Here is a 26,422-nt window from a genome sequence, read left to right as displayed (position 1 = left end):
GTGAATACCCCTAATCACAGGCTCACACTTTTAATACTTTAATTCATAAAATTAATAAAGACATAAAAATACTAACCATGTTTATGTAATGCTGTCTCTACACACACAGTGGCATTTTGGAAGTTATTTGCATAAGTTTATTTTAGACTTGGGGATTCTTACAGCTCTCATATTGTCTCGCTATTACTGAAAGAATACTTAAAAATTATGATGTGAAGACATTTAATTAACTTTTAATTGAAATGGCTCCAGGAAGAAAATTATAAATAGCACATTTGTCTTCACTGTATTTGCATTACAAAACACAGAAAGTAATCAATGGACAAGAAAGCACAGTGAAACTCAGGGCACAGAGAATATGGCTGCCAGAAGCAGAAACACAAGACTCCAGAATAATGAACTGGTGCCGTCATTCCCAACCAGTGAGCCCAGAGTTCTAAACATGAATTAGGTGGGTTCTAACAAGCATCTTGAAAATACCAGAAATGACTAATATTACATATTCTCAAACACTATAACTGTTCTGGGCTAAGAAGTTCCCAAGTTAATAGAAGGTAATATTAAAATTTTGTTCTTTGCTTTAGAGCTCAGCATCCTGCCACAGCATGATGTTACATGGCTGTGTGGTAGCCAGGAGGCAAGACATGCAGTGGGGAACACGACCTTACAGCTTAGAAGACTTGGTTCTTAATACTGGCCCCACCATGAATTTGAAACCCCATTCTTCTAGCTGTTCAGCCACCAAATCTGGAAGTTACCCTACATTCTCATTTTCTCATATTCCACAACCAGTCCAACAACAACAAATCGCATTAGTTAGTTATTCCTGTGAAGTATGTCCAGGATCCAACCATTTCTCCACTTCACTACCACAAAGGTTCATGGTACCACCATCTTTCACCTGTATTATTACACAACAGCCTCCTCATAATTATCCCTACAAGTCAGATCATGTCATGCCTCTATTCATGGAGCTCATTTCACTCAAAATAAAAGCTCAAGTTTCTGCCATGACCTAAAAAACTTTGTGGATTCTGTAGCCCATCCCACCTATACCCACCCTCCACTCCAGCCCCATGGCCTCTTTGTTGCTCTTCAAATGCACCAAGCACACTCTAATCCTAGGACTCTGCACTTGCTGATCCCCCCATCTGGCAATCTCCTCCAAACACCCCCAGGTAACTATGTGGCTTCTTTCCTTTCCTCCTTCAATGGCACTTTAAATATCAGCCTTTCCATAATGCCTGTAGAATTTATACATACTATACTCATATATACGTAGAAAATGTCTGGGAGATACATAAACTGTTAACAGCAGAAAATTCAGTTAAGTGGGAATAGTTTGGGAGCAAGGTGACAGAAAACAACATTTTATACTCTTTCATATACTTTTTGATATTTTTATAGTAAAATGATTAATGGTAGCTAATAATATGATAATGCTGAATTAATACCCAGGCCAGTTCACAGGAACTGTGATAGCCCTACCAGTTCTGGAGTATTATAGTTAATATGTTTTATGTGCTTAATAGTTTTAATTGAGTATAATTATAATTATACTATATAATTATAGTATATATCAAGTATAATTGACATATAACATTTTGGTTTCAGGTATACAAAATAAGGATTTGATATTTGTATATATTGCAAAATGATCACCACAGGAACTCAGTTAACATCCATCACCACATATAAGTTACAAACTTGTGTATGTGAAGACTACCTTTAGAGATCTACTCTCTTAGCAACTTTCAAATGTACAGTATGGTTTGGTTACCTATAGTTATCATGCTATACATTATATCCCTAGGACTTATTTATTTTGTAATTGGGAGTCTGTACTTTTTGGCCACATTTACCCATTTCCCTCACCTACTCAAAACATAATAATCATAACTATGTAATTTTTTTGCAATGAGATCTACTAAGAAGATGACTAAAATTCTGTTGAGGGGTAACATTTTAATTGGAGTTGAGTTAGTCTTCTGTATTATCATGGCAGAAACATAGCCTAAAATGAATGATCAAGGCAAAGCATGCTCCAAGGTACAGAAATAGAGTGAAAGGAGATTTTACAGAGCAATTGTTTCAACTCTTACCGATGAAGTGAAGCCCAGATTCCTGATAACATCTACTTCCATCTCACAACCACACAGTGAAGGGAACCCCATCTTATGACTGATCCAGTTTCACTACTGGATATTCACCCCCCAAAATTAAAACACCAGTTCAAAAAGATACATACACCCCTATGTTTACTGCAGCATTATTTATAATGTACAAGATTTGTAAGCAACCCAAATGGCCATTGCCATGTTCTTATTCATGCACATGACTGTCACCAAAGGACTGTAAGCATCTTAAGGACAAAAGGAATCTCTTTTTTTTGTTTTTAAGATTTCATTTGTTTGTTCATGAGAGACACAGAGAGAGGTAGAGACATAAGCAGAGAGAGGAGAAGCAGGCTCCATGCAGGAGCCTGGTGTGGGACTTGATCTCAGAACTCTGGGATCACATCCTAAGCTAAAGGCAGATGCTCAACCACTGAGCCATACAGACATCCCGAGGACAAGAGGAATCTTCTGAATCTTTCTGTCATCAGCACTTGGCACATAGGGAAATTCATAATGTTTATTTAATCAATTGGTAAGTAATTAATGCCTCTTCTTTTGCAAAATTCTTTTCTACTCCCTCATTTCCAGTGAAGTGTTCGTCACATCATTGCTCCCTGCTTAAAACTCTCCAATGGCTCACACTATACTTAGAATAAAATCCATATTCTTCATACTGACCCATAAAGCTCTTTCTGATGTGGCCCCTACCTACCTCTCTGGTTTTATCTGTTTCTACTCTTTCCCACTCTAGGCACATTGACCTTTTTTTTTTTTTTTCCCATTCACCAGATGAGCCAAATTTATTCCTACTCTAGAGCTTTTATAAGTGTTGCTCCCTTCACTTTGAGCTCTCTAGTCCCCAATCTTCACATGTTTCTTCTTGCATTCCTTATCCCTTCCCCAACTATTGTCATTTATCACTATCCATATTTCCTCATTTGTTTATATGTGTTCTCATTTATACATATGGGATATGGGAGCTCCATGTGACGAAGAAGTCTTTGCTGTCTTGTTCACTACCACTATACTTAGCCTTTCAGTCAATGCCTGGCACATAGTAGGTACTTAATAAGTGTTTGTTGAATAAAGAAATTAATTCCTCCAGTACTACTCAGTCTTCTTTTCAACTATACTTATTTAATACAATAAATATTTGTTGGATAAATGAATCAAAACTGAATGTCATCCTTTTAGCATCAGAATGAAATCATGGCTTGGATGAAATATTGTAATTGGCTAGAAATATGCATGCAATGACATGGTAGAAAAATCAGAAAGAAGCAGACAAACTTATAGAACTATTGTGTATACATAAAGTTGTTTAATTCTCCAATTTATTTTCATTTTAGTTTATAAACAAATCCCCCTAAAATTATAGCCTCTGACTCTCTGGCACATAAATTTCTGACTTTAAAATCATTTTATTTCAAGCTTGATAGCTTTTGTCACTAGGTAGAGTAATTAAGGTGTAGTATTGGCCATAGCTAGGCTCAACTGACATTACTTTCTTTTCAGTGTTTTGTTACCTGCCTGTCTCTTTTGGCGGAGCTCATAGAAAGGCTCAGGGCTGAGTTATGTACATTCTCTTCTGGCAGGAGGTTTGTCAGGAAGATATATCTCCCCCATCTACTGAGTGGCCTCTGTTTTCCAAGACCTATGGCAGGTATGCCTGGCATACACTGCCAAGCCCCTCTCATCATCTCTAGTGGCCACTCTGTCACTGGCAGACAAAAGAATGGACTATTCCCTATTTGAGATCTCCATGCTTTTTGGCCTGCTCATTGTATTCTAGCCTTACTTTCTTCAGGTGGTATTTTATTAATAATTCAATATAAATTCCAAAAGCAATGCTTCAGCATGCCAGAACTGCTATCTCGTAGTAAGAGTAAAACAAGGGAGCTTAACACACTTTGCAAGCACAATCTCCATAGTGAATCCAAGAAATAGACAAAGATTATCAATGGGAATTATAGGCTATTACAGATAAACATTAACTTAAAAATTCAACAACATCATTTTATGGATGATGGGGAGTTCCAGAGGTGAATTAACTTTGTTACTTCACATGGCTCACAACTGGTGGAATAACTATGTATATAGTTATTTGTTCACCTGAATGTTAAGAAGACTAAGGTTTATAAACCTGTACTGATCCAGAAGCCACTGATTGAGTCCCACCTAGGACTATTTCCATATCTCTGTTTGGTCCATAGATTCAAATCATTCCTTAGGTTCTGCCTAATTGCATCATGGCTCAGGACAGGAATAGCAGCAGCGAAATAAAGTGTATTGACAATCATCTTTAGGTCAGGTCTTTCTTTGTGCAGTTGAGCTTTATATCCATCATCTCTTTCAAGACATCTTGGAAGGATTTTGCCCAACAGGGCTTTTACCAACATGAGATTATCCCAGCAAAAAGGTACTAAGCGGGTCCTGCTAGAAATCAGTCAAGGAAATGTTACCTACATCAGGATTCTGTGCATCTCAGAGGTCCCTTAATGGTGGGGAGGGGAGCATGACATGTACATGTACATGAACATCTGCCTCAGAGAAGGCACCGATAGCCAGATTACCACCTCAATTAATGACAGACTCCACCTTTTGTCTTTCATTCTTCATTGGACTGTGGAAAGAACAGAAGTGGAGTGACCAAAAAGGATTAAAAATGGAAGAGTAAATGACATGCTCCTCTCCATTGTAGATCCCTCAGTCTATGTCTTTAGCAGGGAAAGGGGAAGAAAAGCTTGACAGCGGATGAAATCATAAAGTTTGGGTTTATACAGGCCTGGACTTGTTCACATCTGAATGTAAAATTGTTCTAATGACTAAAAGTGACCCTAAAGCAATGAGTGCTGTCTCATTGTAAGAAAGCCTGTATTGATTAGAAATTACTAGTTAAATATGGGTGGAATTCAGGGAGTGGAGGAATGGAGAAGCTAAAAAAGTGAACACAGGGAAGGGGAGGAGCTTATGAAGAACATACTCCACTTCATAAAGAGTTTGGACCTCATCCCGTGTATACATGCCTAAGAAGAGCCAAAGCAGCTGATATATGAATATCATATTTACATGCATTCAATAAATATTTATTATAGACCTATGAAGTGTCAGGCTATGTTCTAGGAACTGGGGATGCATCGGTGAATAAAACAAACAACAAACCCTGACGTTGAAGAGTTTACATTCTAGTGGGAGAGAGATAACAGATTCTAAACAAAATGTGTATGTGTTTAATATCCAGTATGTTAGAATCTGGTAAGTGTTACAGAAAAAAAAAATAAGGTAAGACAAATTGGAAGTACTGAAGCAGAGATGATGATGGGATTAGATTTCATTGTTTTCATGAGAAGCCATGGAGGCCACACTGAGAAGGTGACATTTCTTCAAAACTCAAATGAGGTGAGGTTAAGTATGAGACAATTGAAGAAAGAATATCTATTTATATATTTTTTAAAGATTTTATTATTCATGAGAGACAGAGAGAGAGAGGCAGAGACATAGGCAGAGAAAGAAGCAGGCTCCATGCAGGAAGCCCTATGTGGGACTTGATCTCAGGACTCTGGGATCATGACCTGAGCCAAAGGCAGAGGCTCAACCACTGAGCCACCCAGGCATCTCTGAAGAAAGAGTATTTAAGGCAAAGGAGATGGTCAGTTCAAAGGCCATAAGGCAGAACCCTGCCGCTGTATTTAAATAATAGCATGGAAGCCACTGTGGCTAGAAAAGAATGTGAGAAGAGATAGAAGAAGGAGATAGAATCAAAAGAGGCCATGACCAGGTATGATCTAAAATACCCTTGAATAACTTTGACTTTTATTCTGAGTGAACTAGGGAGACAATGAAGGATTTACATATGCAGAGGGGAGACATAAAGGGGAATATTGATCTCAATTATATTTTAAAACAATCATTCTGACTGGGTGACGGGCACTGAGGAGGGCACTTGATAGGAGGAGCACTGGGTGTTATACTAAATGTTGGCAAATTAAACTTCAATAAAAAAATTAAAAAATAAAAATAAAACAATCATTCTGTAATGAAGTAGCAGAAAGATAAATTAAGAAAACAATCCCGGGATCCCTGGGTGGCGCAGCGATTTGGCGCCTGCCTTTGGCCCAGGGCGCGATCCTGGAGACCCGGGATCGAATCCCACATCGGGCTCCCGGTGCATGGAGCCTGCTTCTCCCTCGGCCTGTGTCTCTGCCTCTCTCTCTCTCTCTCTGTGACTATCATAAATAAATAAAAATTGAAAAAAATATTAAAAAAAAAAGAAAACAATCCCATTTACAAAAGAAACTGAAGACACAATCAAATGGAAAGATATTGAATGCTCATGGAGTAGAAAAACAAATATTGTTAAAATGTCCATACTACCCAAGGCAATCTATAGATTTAATGAATCCCTATCAAAATACCAACACCATTTTTCACAGAACTAGAAAAAATAATCTTAAAATTTGTATGGAACCGGGCAGCCTGGGTGGCTCAGTGGTTTAGTGCCGCCTTCAGCCCAGGATGTGATCCTGGAGACCCGGGATCCATGCATGGACATGGAGCCTGCTTCTTCCTCTGCCTGTGTCTGTGCCTCTCTCTCTCCGTCTCTCATGAATAAATAAATAAAATCTTAAAAAAAATTATGTAGAACCACAAAAGAAGCAATCTTAAAAAAGAAGAACAAAATTGGAGGTGCCAAAATCCTAGATTTCAAGATATACTACCAAAGTTTTAGTAATCAAAACAGCACGGTACCAAACAAAAATAGACAATAAATCAATAAAACAGAATAGGCAGTCTAGACATAAACCCACAATTATATGGTTAACAAAGGACGCAAGAATATGCAATGAGAAAAAGGTATTCACAAATGGTGCCTGGGAAAACTGAACAGCTAAATGCAAAAGAATGAAACTGGAGCACTTTTTAACATCATACACAAAAATAAATTAAAAATGGATTAAAGACCTAAATGTGAGACCTGACACCATTAAAATCCTAGAACATGGGATCCCTGGGTGGCGCAGCGGTTTGGCACCTGCCTTTGGCCCAGGGCGCGATCCTGGAGACCTGGGATTGAATCCCACATCGGGCTCCTGGTGCATGGAGCCTGCTTCTCCCTCCGCCTGTGTCTCTGCCTCTCTCTCTCTCTGTGACTATCATAAATAAAAAATTTTTAAAAAAATCCTAGAACACAGCACAGACATAATTTCTCTGACATCAACCATAGTAACACTTTTCCAGATGTGCCTCCTGAGCAAGGGTAACAAAAGCAAAAATAAACTACTGGGACTACATCAAAATAAGAAGCTTCTGCACAGCCAAGGAAACAAAAACAAAGAGACAACTTATTAAATGGAAGCAGATATTTGCAAATGACATACCGGGTAAAAGGTTAGTATCCAAAATATATAAAGAGCTTATACAACTCAACACACACACACACACACACACACACACACACTCCAATAAAAATGGGCAGATGACATGAAGATGTACAGATGCCAACAGATGCATGAAATGATGCTCAACATCATTCATCATCATGGAAATGCAAATCAATACCACAATGAGATACACCTCACACATGTCAAAATGGTTAAAATAAAAAACATAAGAAACAATAAGTATTGGCAAGCATGTGGAGAAAAACGAATCCTTGTGCACTATTGGTGATAATGCAAACTGGTGCAGCTACTGTGGAAAACAGTACAGAGGTTCCTTAAAAATTAAAAATAGAATTACCATATGATTCAGTAATTCTACTACTGGGTATTTACCCAAAGAATATGAATATGGAAAAAATGATTCAAAAAGATCAGGACACCTGGGTGTCTTTTGATTCTAAGCACAGTATACTTAAATTTGTGATAAACAGATATGTAAAAATGTGTTTTAAAAAAGTGTGTAGGGATGCCTGGATGGCTCAGTGGTTGAGCATCTGCCTTTTGCTCAGGGTGTGATCCTGGAGTCCTGGGATCGAGTCCCACATCGGGCTCCCTGCGTGGAGCCTGCTTCTCCCTCTGCCTGTGTCTCTGCCTCTCTCTCTTTCTCTCTCTCTCATGAATAAATAAATAAATTTTTTAAAAAGTCTATATAACATTAAGTGAAACACAGACTTAAGTAATTGTTATTTTTTACTAGTGTAAACTTAATCTTCCCACTAAAGGCTATGTAATTACTTCTCATTTCTTTTATTGGTCAACACACACACACACCAAACAAATGCTTAAGAGATTTCTTCAGGATGAAGAAAAAATAATACCAAAGGAAAATATGGAACTTCAAGAATAAAAGAGCAACAAAAATGGTAAGTATCTGGGTACTTGAAACAGACCATTTTTATCCTTTACGTTTTTTAAAATGTGCGAATGTTGAAAATAAAAATTATATGGAAAATCCTGAAGAATCTACAAAAAGCTGTTAGAATTAAAAAATGAGTTTAACAATGTTATAGGCTTCAAGATCAGTATACAAAAGTTAAATGTTTTTCTATACACTAAAATGAATAACAAATTTATAATTTTATTTTATTTTATTTTTTTTTTATTTTTATTTATTTATGATAGTCACAGAGAGAGAGAGAGAGAGGCAGAGACATAGGCAGAGGGAGAAGCAGGCTCCATGCACCGGGAGCCCGATGTGGGATTCGATCCCGGGTCTCCAGGATCGCGCCCTGGGCCAAAGGCAGGCGCCAAACCGCTGCGCCACCCAGGGATCCCCAAATTTATAATTTTAAATGAATATCATTTACAATAGTATTAATTGAATTTTGAATTATTGACTACAATAGTATTAATTGAAATACTATTTACAATAGTATTAAATGAATATCATTTACAATAGTATCAAGAAACATGAAATTCTTAGAAATACTTAAACTACGTATATGAGCTGTATACAGAAAACTATAAAACATTACTGAATCAATTATGACTTAAATAGAGACATATGTTCACACCTTCTTAAGATATCAAATCTTTCCAAATTGATTTATAGATTCAATACAATACTTATCAAAATACCAGCAGGAATTTTTTTTTAACTTGACAAGCTAATTCTAAAGTTTATATGAAACAGAAGGCATACAATAGCAAAATAACTTTGAAAAAGAAAGTTAAAAAGTGCTGTAAAGTTTACATATGGAGCAGTGGAAGAAAGTAGAAAGTCTAGGAAGAGATGTATATATATATGGTCAATTCACTTTCAACAAAGCTACCAAAGTAATTCAAAGGAAAAAAGATAGTTTTCAACAAATGGTATTAGAACAATTGGATATACATATGGAAAGATATAAACATCAAACCTTATCTCACTCCATAAATAAAAATCAAGTCATAATGGATCATAACCATAATGTTAATAATGAAATTATAAAATACATAGAAGATAATAAAATAAAATATTTGGATTTTTTTTTTTGGTTACGCAAAGATGTATTAGATAAGGCACAAAAAGGAAAAATTGTAAAAGAAAAAAAACTATAAATTGAGCTTCTTAAAATTTTCAAACTTTTGCTCTTTGTAATATACTTATAAAGCAATGAAAAGGCAAGTCACAGACTGGGAGAAAATATATGCAAAACATATTTCTGATAAAGGCTGGTATCCAGCATATATAAAGAACTCTCAAAACTCAATATTAACAAAAGATCCAGTGAAATCAATAAGCCAATGATTTTTTTAAGCCAACGATTTGAAGAGACTCTTCACTAAAAAAAAAATATGAATGTCAGAAATATACATAGATTTCTCAAAATCATTATTCTATTTTGAAAATTCAAGTTGAGACTACAATTAGATGCTATTACACACCCAGTACTTTAAAACTTAGTTGATAAAAACAAAAACCACATAATTCTATTTTAGGTTTTTTAATTCAGACAAAGCTTAGACAGTTCTGCTTCATGCAACACTGACTGAGGTCAGTCACTGATATTCAGTTGGCAACTGGGCTGTACTTGAAGGATCAAAACAGTTATACTCAATACACAAGTAGTTTCAGAGAAGAGAATAAAATAAAGAGAGAATAGAAAAGAAGTTAATATATCCTCTATATCAAAATATAAGAACATTTCAAAAAGGGAGAAACTACAGTCTAATCTCTGTCATGAAAATACACACTAGTAAAACAGCAATAGAGATATAGATATTAATGGATAATACACAATTACTGAATAGAATTTATCTCAAGAATTTAAGACTAGTCTAACATTTGAAACTAAAATACAACTTGAAAAGTATAATTTTTCCACATTAACTAATAAATAAGAAAAATCATATGACCATCTTAATAGATGTAGAAAACAAACCAATTGATAAAAGTCAATGCTCATCAACAATTTAAAAATAACTTAGCAAACTAAGAATATAAGAATCAAGTTTAAACTCCCAAATGTATCTACACAAAAATTCTATAGCTACTATCATACTTAAATGTAACATTTAAATGCACTCTTGAAAAGATAAATATGTGTACAGTCATCACTTATATTCAACATTGTACTGGAAGTCTAGCCAGTTTAGTAATATAAGAAAATGAATAAAATGCTATAAAGTTTGGAAAGCAAGATGTAGAACTCTATAGCTGGCACATGGCATTATTTTTATGCAGAAACTTCAAAAGAATCTCAGATAAACTATTATAATTAATCAATTAATTTAGTAAAATCACTGTACAGAAAATAAATACATAATAATCAATTTTAATTTTAAACATAAGCAACAATTGGAAAAATTAGTTTTTTTAAAAAAAATACTCTTTATAGAGGAAATTGGAAGATGGTGCCAGAGTAGGTGGACCCTAGGGTCACTTCATCCCATGAATACAACTGGATAAAAAAAAAACAAACAAACTGGATAACTATCAAATCATCTTAAATACCCTAGAAATTGACCTGAAAACTGGCAGAACAAACTCCACAACTAAAGGTAGAGAAGAAGCTACAAAGAAGAAGGTAGAAAGTTTGGGAGACAAATGGACCATGGCCACTGCAGTGGAAAGGGAGCCATAGTAGAGAAGAATGGCAAAAGACAAACTAGTACACTGGGGGCAGGGGGGATGCATGGGGAAAATGAATCCCCATAGCAATTGGCTTGGAAAGCAAGATGGGCCAAATTTCATGGGTTATGATTACTAACTTCCTTAATCTGGGGAAGACAATAGATAGCCCCAATAGATATCCAGATTCAGGAGCACAGAGAACTCCCAACAAAAATCAATAAAAGCAGAACACCAGGATATACTGTAATTAAATTTGCAAAAATATAGTGATAAAAAAATTTAAAGCAGAGAGACAAAAGAAGATAGTATCTTAGAAGGAAAACACATAAGGCTGGCAGGGAATTTTTCAGCAGAAACTTTCCAAGCCAGAAGAGAGTGACATGATATATTCAAAGCACTGAATAAGTAAAATCTTCAGCAAAGAACACTCTCTCCAGCAAGGCTATCATTCAAAATAGGAGAGAGAAAGATTTTCCCAAACACTAAAGGAGTCCATGACTACTAAACCAGCCCTGAAAGAAATATTAAAGGAGACTCTGTGAGTGGAAAGGAAGGACCAAAAGTGGCAGTATAAATGTAGGAAACACAAAAGTAGTAAGAATAAATATTCTGTAAAAAAAAAATGAGGCAAAGAACTCACAAAATTAAAGGATGTAAAACATAACAGCATATACCTAAAACATAGACAGGAGTAAAGAATGAGTTCAAAGTTAAATGATCATCAACTTAATATAGACTGCTATATGCAGAAGAGGTTATATACAAACCTAATAGTGCCATATATAAAAAACTACTAAGATGCAAAGAATAAAGAGAAAAAAATCCAAATATATCACTGGAGAAAGTCAGCATATCAAGAAAGAAAAAAAGAAAAAAAAGAAAAGAAAAGAAAAGAAAAGAAAAGAAAAGAAAAGAAAAGAAGGAAGAATTAATCTTCATAAATAACCACAAAACAAATAATAAAATGACATAAATACATATACTATCAATAATTATTTTGAATATAAATGGAACAAATGTTGACATGGGTTGTCATGGGTTGACAGAATGGATAAAAAAACAAGATCCATCTATACAATGCCTACAAAGACTCATTTTAGACACAAAGACACCTGTAAAAAATTGAAAGTGAGGGGATGGAGAAACATCATGCAAATGAATATCAAAAAAAAAAAAAAAAAAGCTGGAGGGGGACCTGGCTGGCTCAGTGAGTGGAGAATGCAACTCCTGATCTTGGGGTCATAATTTCAAGTCCCACATTCAGCATGGGGCCTATTTTTTAAAAAGCTGGAGTACTTATATAGGACAAAATGGACTCTAAGACAAACACTGTTAACAAGAGACAAAAAGGATACTGCATAATAATAAACAGGGACAATCCAACAAGAAGATATAACAATTGTAAATATTTATGTACCGAACATAGGCACACTGAAATACATAACAGTTAATAACAAGCATAAAGAAACTAATTGATAATAATACAATAATAGTAGAAGACTTTAACTCCACATTTACATCAATGCATAGATCAACTATACAGAAAATCAACAAAGAAACAATGGCTTTGAATGATACATTGGAACAGAAGAGTTTAACATACATATTCAGAACATTCCATCCTAAAAACAGCATAATACACATTCCTTTCAAGTGCACATGGAACACTCTTCAGAATACATCATATATTAGCTCACAAAACAAACCTCAACAAATTCAAAAAGATTGAAGTTATACCCTGCATCTTTTCTGACCATATGCTATGAAAGTAGAAGTCAACCACAAGAAAAAACTGGAAAGACCACAAATACATGGAGGTTAAATAACCTGCTACTAAACGATGATGGGTCAACCAGGAAATCAAAGAAGAAATTTAAAAATCACAGGGAAACAAATGAAAATGAAAATGAAAACACAATAGTCCAAAACCCATGGGATTCAGCAAAAGCTGTTCTAGAAGGAAGTTCACAGTGATACAGGCTGATCTCAAGAATCAAGAAAAATCTCAAATAAACGACCTAACCTTATACCTAAAGGCGTTAGGAAAAGAACAACAAAGAAAACCTAAAATCAGCAGAAGGAAGAAAATAATAAAGATCAGAGCAGAAATAAATTATATAGAAACAAAACAAAAAATAACAGATCAATGAAACCAGGAGCTGATTCTGAAAAAAACATGAATAAAATTGATAAAATTCTAGCTAGACTTATCAACAAAAAAAGAGAAGAACTCAAATAAAATTACTAATGAGAGAGGACAAATAACAACCAACACCACAGAACTACAAAAAATTATGAGAATAGTATGAAAAACTATATGCCAACAAACTGGACAACCTGAAAGAAATGATAAATTCCTAGACACATATAAACTACCAAAGCTAAAATAGGAAGAAATAGAAAATTTAGGGGCACCTGGGTGGCTCAGTCAATTAAGCTCATCCTGGGATGGAGCTCCACTTTGAGCTCCCTGCTGAGCAGGAAGCCTGCTTCTCCCTCTCCCTCTGACACTCCCCCTGCTTGTACTCACTCACTCTCTCACTCTCTCTCCCTCAGATAAATAAATATTAAAAAAAAAAAAAAAAAAGAAATAGAAAATTTGAAAAGACCAATACCCATCAAATAAATTGAATCAGTAATCAAAAACTCCCAACAAACAAAAGCCCAGGACCAGATGGTTTCACAGGCTAATTCTAACAAACTAAAGAAGAATTAACATCTATTCTTCTCAAACTATTCCAAAAACAGAAAAGAAAGGAAAACTTCCAAATTCATTTTATGAGGCCAGCATTACCCTCATACCAAAACCACAAAGATATTGCTAAAAAACAGAACTACAGGCCAATATGCCTGATGAACACAGATTCAAACATCTACAATAAAATACTAGCAAACTGAGTCCAACAATATATTTTAAAAAGCATTCACCAAGATCAAATCAGATTTATTCCTGAATGGCAAGGGCAGTTCAATATTCACAAACAAAGCAATGTGATTCATCACATCAATAAGAAAAAGTATTGAAATCATATAATCATTTCAATAGATGCAGAAAAAGCATTTGACAAGGTATAACTCCACTCATGATTTTTAAAAAGCCTCAACAAAGTAGGTTTAGAGAAAATGTACGTCAAGATAATAAAGGCCATCTTTGAAAAACCCAAGCTAACATCATACTCAATGAGGAAAATCTGACAGTGTTTCCCCTAAGATCAAGACTAAGACAAAGATGCTCACTCCCCCCACTTTTATTCAATATAGTACCAGAAGTTCTAGTTATAACAATCAGACAACAAAAAGAAATAAAAGGCATCTAAATTGGGAAGGAAGAAGTAAAATTTTCAGTATTTGCAGATGACATGATACTATATATAGGAAACCCAAAAGAGTTCAACAAAAAAACTGCTAGAACTGATAAACACATTCAGTAAAGCTACAGGATACAAAATCAACATACAGAAATCTGTTGCATGTCTATACATGAATACTGAAGCAACAGAGAGAGAAATTAGGAAAACACTCCCGTTTACAATTGTACCAAAAACAGTAAGATAGCTAGGAATAAACCTAACCAAAGAGAGGAAAGATCTGTACTCTGAAAACTATAAAATACTGATGAAAGAAATTGAAGATGACACAAAGAAATGGAAAGAGATTCCATGCTCATGGATTGGAAGAACAAATATTGTTAAAATGTCTATACTACCGAAAGAAATCTACACATTTAAAGCCATCTCATCAAAAAGCCAACAGTATTTTTCACAGAACTAAAACAAGTCTAATATTTGTTTGGAACCACAAAAGACCCCAAGTAGCCAAAGCAATCTTGAAAAAGTAAAGCAAAGCTAAAGGTGTAGTAATCAAAATACTATGGTACTGGCACAAAAACAGACACATATTAATAGAACAAAAATAGAAAACCCAGAAATAAACCCACAACTATATGGTCAATTAATCTTTGACAAAGCAGGAAAGAATATCCAATGGAAAAAAAGACATTGTCTTCAACAAAACGTGGAAAAACTGGACAGCAACATGCAAATGGGAGAAACTGGACCACTTAGTTACACCACACACAAAAATAAATTAAAAATAGTTTAAATACCTAAATGTGAGAACTGAAACCATTAAAATCCTAGGGGAGAACACGGGTAGTAACTTCTTTGACATCAGCCATAATAACACTTTTCTAGATATGTCTCCTGAAACAAAAACAAAAATATACTACGGGGACTGTATCAAAACTTTTAAAAAGCCTCTGCAGAGCCAAGGAAACAATCAACAAAGCTAAAAGGCAACCTACTGAACGGGCGAAGATATTTGCAAATGAAATATCTACTAAAAGCTTAGTATCTAACACACATAAAGAATTGATACAACTCAATACCCAAAAATCAAATAATCCAATTAAAAATGGGCAGAAGATGTGAACAGACATTTCTCCAAAAAAGACATCCTGATGGCCAACAGACACATGAAAAGATGCTCATCATCACTTATTGTCAGAGAAATGCAAATCAAAACTAAAATACAATATCACCTCACATGTGGCGGAATGGCTAACATCAACAGCTCAAGAAACCATAGGTGCTGGTGAGGGTGTGGAGAAAAAGGAAACCTCATGCACTGTAAGTGGTAATGCAAACTTATGCAAACACTGTGTAAAACCTTATGGAGGTTCCTCAAAAAGTTAACAGCAGAACTACTCTATGATCTAGCAATCGCACTACTGTATACTTACCCAAAGAATATAAAAACACTAATTCAAAGGGACAGATGTACCCCTATGTTTATAGCACCATTATTTACAATAGCCAAGATATGGAAGCACCCAAGTGTCCACCAATTGATAAATGGATATAGTAGATAGAGTATGTATATTTTATATATATAGTGAATTATTATTCAGCCATATTAAAGAATGAAATATTGCCATTTGCAGAGACATGGATAGAGCTGGAGAGTATAATCTAAGCAAAATAAGTCAGAGAAAGACAAATACCATATGATTTCACTCATACATGGAATTTAAGAAACAAAATGAATGAGCAAAGGGGAAAAGAGGAACAAGAGAGAGAGAGAGATAAATCAAGAAATCAAGACTCTTAATTATAGAGAACAAACTGATGGTCACCAGAGGTGAGGTGGGTTGGGGGATGGTTAAGTATGTGATGGGGATTAAGGAGTACACCTGTTGTGATAAAGACCAATGATGTATGGAATTGTCCAATCACTATATTGTATACCTGAAACTAATATAACACTGTATATTAACTAACTGAAATTAAAATGAATGCTTAATAAGCTTAAATAAATAAAATTAAAAATATATATAATAGTATCAAAAATCACCAAATACCAAAAGTAAATATAATAAAAGGCATTCAAGGACTCTACATTATAAAGCATTATTAAGCTACATTAAAGAAAACCTAAATAATTAGAACAAAGATTGGTAAACCGCAGGGTACAGCCTATTTTTGTACTGCCCATGAACTAAAGAGGGTTTTAACATTTTTTGAAGGTTGTAATACAAAAAAGAAGAACAGTATTGTATGCAGAGACTGTATGCAGCCCAGAAAGCTAAAATATTTACTATCTTTTTACAAAAAAAGTCACTAAATCCTGAATAGAGGAATATATCATTTATGTTATTTAGAAGACAATATAAATGTTAATTCTAAAAAAAAGAAATAAATGTTAATTTTTTTCAAAATAGTATTAGTTATTAAGCTATTAAGCAAATTAGTTATTAGACCCAATAACCCTAAGTCAAACTCCTAATAGATTATTTTTTTGTAAATTCACAAGCTGATTCAAAAATTTTTACTGAAATGCAAAAAGCCAAGATTAGTTAAAATAATCTTTAAAAAGGAATAGTAAGGGGATCCTGGGTGGCTCAATTGGCCAGTGTCAAGTATCTGCCTTCTGCTCATGTCATGATCCTAGGGTGCTGGAATCAAGCCCCAAGGTATCAAGCCCTAATCGCTATCTCTGTCTTTCTCATAAATAAATAAATAAATATATAAATAAATAAATAAATAAATATATTTTGAAAATTTTTTAAAAATTAAAATAATAGTAAACTTTAAATTCTTATTACTACTATACCATAAAGCTATAGTAATGAAAACAAAATACTACTGGCTCAAAGTTAAGTAAATAAAACAGACTAGAAAATCCAGTCACTGATCCACACAAACCCAGCTTCTAGTCAATAGAAAGGAGAAAAAGCATAATCTTCTCAATAAATGGTGCTAGATCAATAGCATCCATAAGGGATATTACAACAACCTTGACTTCTATTTCATACAAACATAGAAATCAATTCTAAATGGATCATAGGCCTAAATGTAAAAGGTAAAAACAAATCTCCTAGAAGATAACATACGATAATATCTTCAAGACTTTGAGGCAAAGAAAGATTTCTTCAATAACATAAAAAGCTCTGACCACAAAGAAAAGTTAGATAAACTGATTTGGTTAAAATTAAGAACTTACCTTCATTAAAAGATACCATTAAACAAGGATGCCTGGGTAGCTCAGTGGTTGAGCATCTATCTATCTGCCTTCTGCCTTAAGCAGAAGGCTGTGATCTCAGGGTCCTGGGATCAAGACCTGCATTGGGCTCCCCTCAAGGAGCCTGCTTCTCCCTCTGCCTATGTCTCTGCCTCTCTTTGTGTGTCTCTCGTGAATAAATAAACAAAATCTTAAAAAAAAAGAGAGAGAAAACTAACTATAGCCTCGGAGATTTTTAAACTACATATATATGACAAGAATTTGTATCTAGAATATGTAAAATACTATTATACATTAATAATAAAATGATAACTAAATCCAATTAAATGAAGGGCAAAAGATTTAAAAATCAATACACAAAAGATGACATCCAAATGGCAAATTAACATATAAAAAGGTGCTCAACATCATCAGTAATTAGGGAAATGCAAATTAAAACCACAGTGAGATCTCACAATACATTCACCAAAAGGCTATTTTTTTTCTTAAATATTCAAGTATAGGCCAAGATACAGAGCAACTGAAACTCTTACACACTGATGGTATGAGTGTAGACAGATGCAGCCACTTTGGAAAACAGCATCTGCTAATAATAAATACATACTCTATGACCTAATAATTCTATTCATAACATAAGCATATACCTAACACAGCCACATATGTATGTGTATCCAAAGACATTCATCAAAATATCCACAAAGTATTATTCATAACTGCAAAGACCGGAAGTAGTTCAAATGTCTATCGGCAATAACAGAAAAATAGTCACAACATATTAATAAAATGGAATACTATGTAGCAAAGAGAATAAACTACAACTATGTGCCCATAACATGGATGAAACCCACAATCATAAGGCTGGGAGGCAGGGAGGAAGCTAGACAAAAAATAATAATACATATCAAACTCAAAATAAGTGAAGCTATTCCATGCTGCTAGATGTCATAACAGAAATTATTATAGAAGGATAATAATTAGAAAAAGCATGATGAAGCCTTTTTGGTTGCTAGTAACATTCTATTTCTTGATCTAAGTGGTAGTTACAGGACTTTGTTCCCCCGTAAAAATTCATTCAATTACAATTTACAGACTTTTCTGCATTTATGTTAACTTTCTATTGAAATAGAAAAAGAAAAATTGAAAATAAAAAAAGAGAATTATGCTATGTATATGAAACATTAATGAAAAGAAAAGCCTCAGACTAAATTGATTATATTTAACCATGAATAAGCTGTAGGCAGGAACTCTAGATATGGGCACTGTGTTGAAAAATGTCTCCCAAAATTTATGCTAACCTAGAACCTCAGAATGGGACCTCTTCAGGAAATAGGGTCTTTATAGACATAACCAAGTAAGACAAGGGTCTTAACTGGATTAGGATGGGCCCTAACCCAGTGACTGCTAAACTTAGAAGAAGAGAAAAAATTTGGACAGACACAAGAGAAAAGAACGCCACATAAAAACAGAGTACACAGGGAGAATGCCATACAACAGAGGCAGAAATTGGAGTGACACGTCTACAACACAAGAAACCCCAAGGGTTGCTGGCAACTAATAGAAGCTAGAAGAGGTGAGGAAAGATTCTTCCTAAAAGCCTTGTCAAAAACCATGGCCCTGCCAGCACCTTGAGCTTGGGCATTTTTTAAAACAGAGTTTGGTCTGCTACACCTGTAAATTAAAGATTAAGTGTTTTGCCTATAAATTACCATTCTGCCATGAAGAGACAAATGTTTTTACATATTAAAAGTAACAGCTGTGTTATTTAACCCAACAGAGGAAATACATGCAAAACACCATTTCAGGTAACCCTAGGAAAGATGGTTATGCATTGAAAACTTGGGATAGCAAAAACATAGTAATCAGGTTAATTCACTGAGAGTTATTCTGTGGTGGGGGAGAAGGGAAATGACTGTGTCATATAAGCACTCCCCCAGAAATGTCCAATCCTGACTGGTCATAAATGCTAAAAGGATAGATCTGACTAACCCTTCAGCATCTGAAATTTACTGTACTTATTGAAAGGGGATGCAAGGGGAAGGCCACATAGAGTGAAGTGGATGAGGAACCCTTTTTCTTATATTGATTGCTCACTTTCACAATGGGTGCATTCTTCTACAGATTAAAAACCACCTTCATTTTTTAAAATAACATTTGCAATCAGAGCTCATATTCCCTGAGGTTTGAACTTCAACCATGAGATCATGCATTTTTTGTTATAAACTCAGAGCTTATACATAGGGGTTACTTTAAATGGGATGACAAGTTTGGTCTCACTGTGTTCTATTAACGGTTTTGCTTCCTTTTGTTTCAAAACAATCAGTGAATCCAGGAAGGGTGAAGCTAAGGGGCAAAAGCACAGTCTTGTAGGTTTAAACACCTTTCTTTGAAATTGTGATAACCTGCCCAAGACCTGAGTTATATCTGCACTAGTTCTGGAAAATGTGTATTTCTAGTGCATCCTTAGGGTACATATAACTACAAAGAGAATGCTAACTCAACTACAGAAATAATTTTTAAGGGATCTCAGATATTTTGAAAGCATTTTTTGTGATTTGCATTGTTAATAACAAAGTATTCTGATTAATTCAAAGAGCCTCAACCACACTTTATTGATTTGCTTATTACTACACATAGTTTAATAAATTAAATTTAAAAATAAATAATAAATCTTTTTATAAAATATATAACCAAAACTTTTCACTCAAACTGTTCTTCCTGTCCATCATTTCTCTGTAACATCTTAATCTAACAAGTGTAACCTGTTTTAAGTGAATTCAATATGTTTAAACTTGTACTTACATTGCAGATTACTCTGGGAAACAAACTGAGGGTTGCAGAAGGGGAGGTGGATGGGGCATGGGGTAAACGAGTAATAGGCTTAAGGAGGGCATTTGATGAGATGAGCACTGGGTGTTTATACTTTATACTGGCAAGTTGAAATTAAATTAAAAAAAAATTGTCCTTGGGTAAATGCTTATTAAAAAAAAAAGACACTCTCATAATGTGCTTAAAAATAAAACTCAATTTACATACCACTTGTGATGAATATATTTGAGTAAAATAAGATATAAATCCAACTCCCCACTCTACCAGCAGAGACTTACATGGCCACTCCTTCACTTCACTCAGGACTTTCAAATACCTCTAACCATAAGAACTGCCCTGACCACTCTGTATGAAAACAGTATTCCATGCCTATAATTCTCTACCTCTCCTTACTCTGCTTTTTATTTTCAGAGTATTTATCACCATCTGACAAATTACATATTTATTTTTATTGTTGGCATTTAATTTCTATTTTATCCCAGTAGAATGCAACCACCTTGAGGGCAGAGTTTGTTTGCTGTGATCCCGCTCCAAGAACAATCCCTGGCAAAGAGTAGGCAATCAATAAATAACCTGCTAAATAAGTGAATAAATACTATAGAGTAATAGAAAATAAAGTCTTATGATCTATAATGAAAAGAAGCTGAACATTTTCTTATATGTACTAGATCAGGAAGAAAGTATCCCAATATAATTTCCTAGAATTATTTTTTATTGAGTAAAAAGCTTCAGGGCAGATCTTTTATGAGCTAGCCATCAATCTTCTATTTTTAAGTCCATAAGGATAATTAACTTAGTACAGATTTTTTTTAAAAACTATAAAATTGTTGGGACACCATGGTAGCTCAGGTGGTTAAGTGTCTGATTTCAGCTCAGGTCATGGTCTCAGGGTCCTGGGATCAAGTCCTGCATCAGGGGCCTGGCTCAGCTGTGAGTCTCCTTCTCCCTTTCCCTCTGTTCTTTCCCCAGCTTGTGCTCATGCTCTCTCTCTTTAAAATAAATACATAAAATCTTTTTTTAAAAAGTAAAATTATTAAAAACTGCTTAATGGTAGCAATAGTTAAGAATAGGGAATGGGGGTGGAGAGTAAATCTAATCTCTCCAAAGACATAACAGTTCTTTGATTCAGGTGCAGCCCATTCTGACTGAAGAGGTTTTGTAGTGTTTCCCTTATGGGAGTTCTGACCTCTACCTGTCAAACAGGAAGTGATGAAGCACTTGTCCTTATTATTATACACTTTGTGTGGATAATGGATGGCTTTTTTATTTTCTTGAAGTTAGTACTTTATGAGTCACCTCTGAAATGTTTTCTTTCTTGGGTGGCCTTTCATTGTGCTCTACTATGGTAACACCTATTCTTCATCCTTGTCATGCCTGGAGTAAGGGAGCATTTTAGAAAATGAATCTGCACTATACTTCACACCACAAATGATATGCACCCCATAATTTCTCAATATGTTCATACCTACTGTGTTAGGTAGTTTGTGTTGTACTTCAGAGAGCTGCTCCTGACCTCAGACATTCCTCATACCAGTAGTTCTTTCCCAGGACACACTAGCCACTGGGTAGATGAAAGAAACAGACCCAGAGTGGCTCCCTTCCACCAGAAAGGATTTTGACTCAGCAAAATGGGCTCTCTGATCCTAACAGACTAACCCTACAAGACTAAAGTCTTATTTCTGACTCCACGGGAAAAACTTGAAGGACCATACAGAATCCATAGGAGAAATGTGTCACTTCTAAATGTACCAAACCAGAGGAAGATCATTATTATGCTAGTGTTTTCCAGTGTGCCCTGTTGGATTCTGAATGTAACTCAGGGCTTCCATCTTTTGGAGCAGAAGGTTTAGACTCAGTTATGCTGCTAGCAGCAAAGAAAACCCAAATCTCAGTTACTTATAACAATATGGTGTAGTTCTCACTTATGTAGCACGTTCAAAAGTCAACTTCACCTCTACCATCTTCATCCCCAGCCCAGGCAGTAGGCACAACCCCCCTCGGTTGTTGTGCCTACACATAGGAGTAAAAGAGTAATGATGGAATTATACAATGGTTCTTAAAGCTTTTGCTCAGGAGGGACATATGCCATCTCCACTCACATCTCATTGGCCAAAGCAAATTCAACTCCAGTAGCAGTGGGGTGGGACACTAAAGCTTCTGGAGGAAGGGGCCAACAGGCAGGTGTAAAAAAAAGTTTTGAATTATACAATCTACCATCCCTGTGATCTAAAATCTTGAATGGTTTAGGACAAGATTGTTTGACCAGTGTGGGAATGTTCACATACCACTTTGAGAATCTGATAAAAAGTACAGAACCCATCCCTAGAAAAATGTACACACCTACAAACCTATTCCCAGAAATATGCACAAATACAAATACCTACAAATGTTTGCATATAACTTCAAGAGTCAGAGATACCTAGCTCCATATATGAACTCTAAACCTAGAATAATAACTTGTTTTAAAGAGAAATTTTTTCCACTGATCATTAAACAAACTGCTATTTGTTAACATTGAAGTTAGCTTTCTTATTATACTTGAAATTAGAGGAGAAAGACCTCATGCAGGAGGGACATCTAGGTTCTCTGCAAACTGTCTGCTATGCTAAATCACTGCCCTCCACACCACCTGGAAAATTCCATTGAAAGGGGAACACATTGCCTTTAAGATATATTTTCTTCTGGTTTAAATTGTCCGGCATTTTATCATATTGCTTTTTTTCCTTTTACTGTTTTACTGTTTTATCAATCATATGCATGTAATACTAAACTTAGTAATACAGAGTAATACACCAAGTATCACCAAGTAGTAATACTAAATAAATCATACTGTCTTACCCTAAGGCAACCAAACGTTGTTGAGTTTACACAAACATAATACCTTTGGGTATTTGTGGCTCTCTCACTCCATGGAGCTGAAGATCATAATCAACATATTTTCTAAACTCCAGCAAAATCTTCAAATGTGGCCACAATGAAGATTGGATAAGGGAACTGCGAGAGAGAGGGCAAGGCCATTCATCACCCTACTCCGAAAGCAACTCTACCAATGGAGCCTGATGAGGGTATGTGATCTGCCATAGATGCAATGACATTTTATCAAATGTCAAATAAGGTGAAATCAGTCACCTCCTAAAGTAACAAAAATCTGACAGAATGGTCAGCTTACTCCTTAGAAGTGCCATTTTTGTTCATACTATAATTTGAGTTCCTTTGTTTTTTTTTAATTATTCAAAGTGGCATCTTGAGTGAAGTTGGATGAAGTTCTGGCTTTCCGATCTGCACATTTCTCTGTGGGGTTGGGTAAAACATGAAGCAAACACTTTAATTTGAGAAAAGAAAATACCCTGAATATTTTATGACTGCAAATTTCAACTTAAAGCAGACACAACTTGAAGTGCTGCTCCTGTACACAGAGGGAGAGGCCCAGCAAGTCATAGGCCCACAACCAAACTGGGTTCTGCTCAAGCCTCTTGCACAGGCAGTGCAGTTTTGCATGCCAAGGGACCTGCTGCCTGAGCCTTGAGGGATATAATGGACACTGTTCTCAATAGAGAATTCATTTCTAATATCCTCATCTAAAGAGACTCTCAACTTCAGATTTATTTTCTATTGGGGGAAGAAAATACTTTGTGCTATAAAATCTCATTAAGAATCAAAACAAAATAATTTTATGTTGGGATTTACCCACAATTCAGAAATGCTGTCTTTTGGATTCTAAAATTCTATTTGAACTTTACATGTAACTGTGTGCCTTGCTTTAAGCAAACCCAACACATAAATGTCCTGATTAAGGAGTGAGAATTTGCTATACAAAACTTTAAGGATCCCTTTAGCAACCTTCTCAGAATGAATTTAAAAATAAATTGTGAAAATATAATATACATTCTGGTACGCAGGTAAGATATTAGGTGAGTATGCCATCTACCCATTATTTACTTATAATAATATTCCTTAAGACTTTACTAAAACATAGGTATCAAAACAACAAAAACCTTCCAAGTATAAAGAATAGCCACATTCTATGATTTGCCAAATGACTAGCTGTTTAAGATAATAATAAAGGCAGTAGTATTTGTCTAAAATATACAAAATATACAAAATGCCATTGCCCTCTGAGATATATGGATTAACTATTATTAATTTCATGTTAAGGGCTTTAAGTATCAAATCATTACAGCATATTGCAATTTTTATTTTTTTGACAATAATCACTGTGAAATAATTGAATGGTATACATGTAACATTTTTCCCATATGGTCCCATTATAAGTCTCATTTCAGATGCCCCCCCCCCAATATTTCTCAATGCTCTGGGAATATCCCATACCAGTTATCAGCCATAAATACTATGTCAGCTTCAACCACAGTACATTATCAACTAGCACTCTTCTGTTCCCCTTCGTCAGGACTCCAGGAATGGATGGCTATGGAACAGGCACGATAAGACACCTTTCAAGCTTTTATAGATCAATGAGAAGATAGGTCTCCAGATAATGGGCCATTTTAATATTCTAATGCCTCAGATTCAGACATTCCCATTACAGAGATGTCATGATTAGAAAACACAAAGGAAAATCACTTTACATGATTTACAACTATTCCCTGATATTTAAAAATATCACATACCCCTTCCTAATGCTTTATTGCTTATGGCAAGACATGCTACATGCTGATATCAGCTTAAAATTGAAATAAAATATAGAGAGTAGGAGGGGTGGGAAGACTTATCAGGGACAGAATAGAGCCCAGAAATTTTGATTAGCAATCATCTCCACCATGTAATGAGTTTCCGGACCAGCAGGGGTGAAATTGCATGCCAAAAATCACAATAAATTATTCTCCATTTGAACACAGACTAGCCATATCATCACCTAGTTCCAGGTTTAGAAGATTGAACTTATCAAATGCATTGCTGAACAAAAGCTGGCCTTCATTTCCTAATGCAGTTGAGTGTGCTGGATGATTGATTGAGTGTGGATGAAGGTTCACTACTATGGAACAATGATCAAAGACCGTATATCAACCACTGGGCATTCAGTGCTGTTATTACAGTGTCAATCAATAAACATAGTCTTTTAAGAGACTCTACTAGTAACACATTAATTCAAGAGCTAGGCCAGTATATTGAATAATTGCTCCACAGAGAAATTCACAAGGTACCACAGTTGCTATGTCCCTTCCTTCAAGTAATATCACCTGTTACTGGAGTAAGAAGGTATCTATGCCTTCTGGATGTTTAAAAAAGCTGGTTAATTTTTTTTTTATCAAAATAGTTTAGAACAGCCTTGAAGGGAGATTGTAAAGAAACCATTTCAATGTCCTCACCTACATTTGCGAACATCTCCATTCCCCCCAATCCATGTCTTTCAGTAGCATCACAATAAAAGATACAAGTATGCCTAGCAATTCCCAACAAATACCAATTGCAAAGAAAATCAAGCCAATGAACAAAGGAAATGGCAGAGAAGCATAGACTTCTCTAAGGTTCTCTGCTTCTTATTCTTGATAAATATGAGCAAAAACGTGCATTTATGTTTAGATGCAGTTTAATAAAAAATTCTCCCTGAGATATTTTCTAAGTCAACAATGTCCTGCTTATCTGTATACAAATAGTTGAATTTCAATCATTCATTCATCCAATTGTTCATTCAAGATTAATTCAACATGTTAAAATATGTGATAAGCCTGAGTTCAGAATTGGAGATACAAAATAAAAATGTTTATCTATGCCCTATGTTTAAATACTAATTAATTAGAAGGGGGAAAAAAGTAGGATAAGTATAATGATAGAGATAAGCGCTAAGTATTTTGAATCTCCTGTGAAGACTATCTAAACAAAATGAGAAGCTGTCAAGGCGGACTTTCCCAGGCGTGACACCGGAGTTGTCCTAGAGGAAAACAAGGATAGAGTGGAGTGTACTGAGAGTACAGCCTGAACAAAGAAATAGAGACCAGAAGAGA

General features: G+C 35.1%; 1 long non-coding RNA gene across 1 annotated transcript; it reads left to right on the top strand.

Annotated features, from left to right (window-relative positions):
• Positions 1 to 989: 989 nt before the first annotated feature.
• On the top strand, positions 990 to 24,915 carry LOC112646005 (uncharacterized). Its single transcript, XR_003127417.3, has 3 exons — positions 990 to 1,178; positions 23,411 to 23,524; positions 24,868 to 24,915. It is a non-coding gene; the product is annotated as an uncharacterized LOC112646005 (long non-coding RNA).
• Positions 24,916 to 26,422: the final 1,507 nt, after the last annotated feature.

Source organism: Canis lupus, chromosome 34 (genome assembly GCF_003254725.2).
Source record: "Canis lupus dingo isolate Sandy chromosome 34, ASM325472v2, whole genome shotgun sequence".
In the NCBI taxonomy this organism is placed as follows: domain Eukaryota; kingdom Metazoa; phylum Chordata; class Mammalia; order Carnivora; family Canidae; genus Canis; species Canis lupus.
This window is presented reverse-complemented; position numbering and strand designations above follow the sequence as displayed.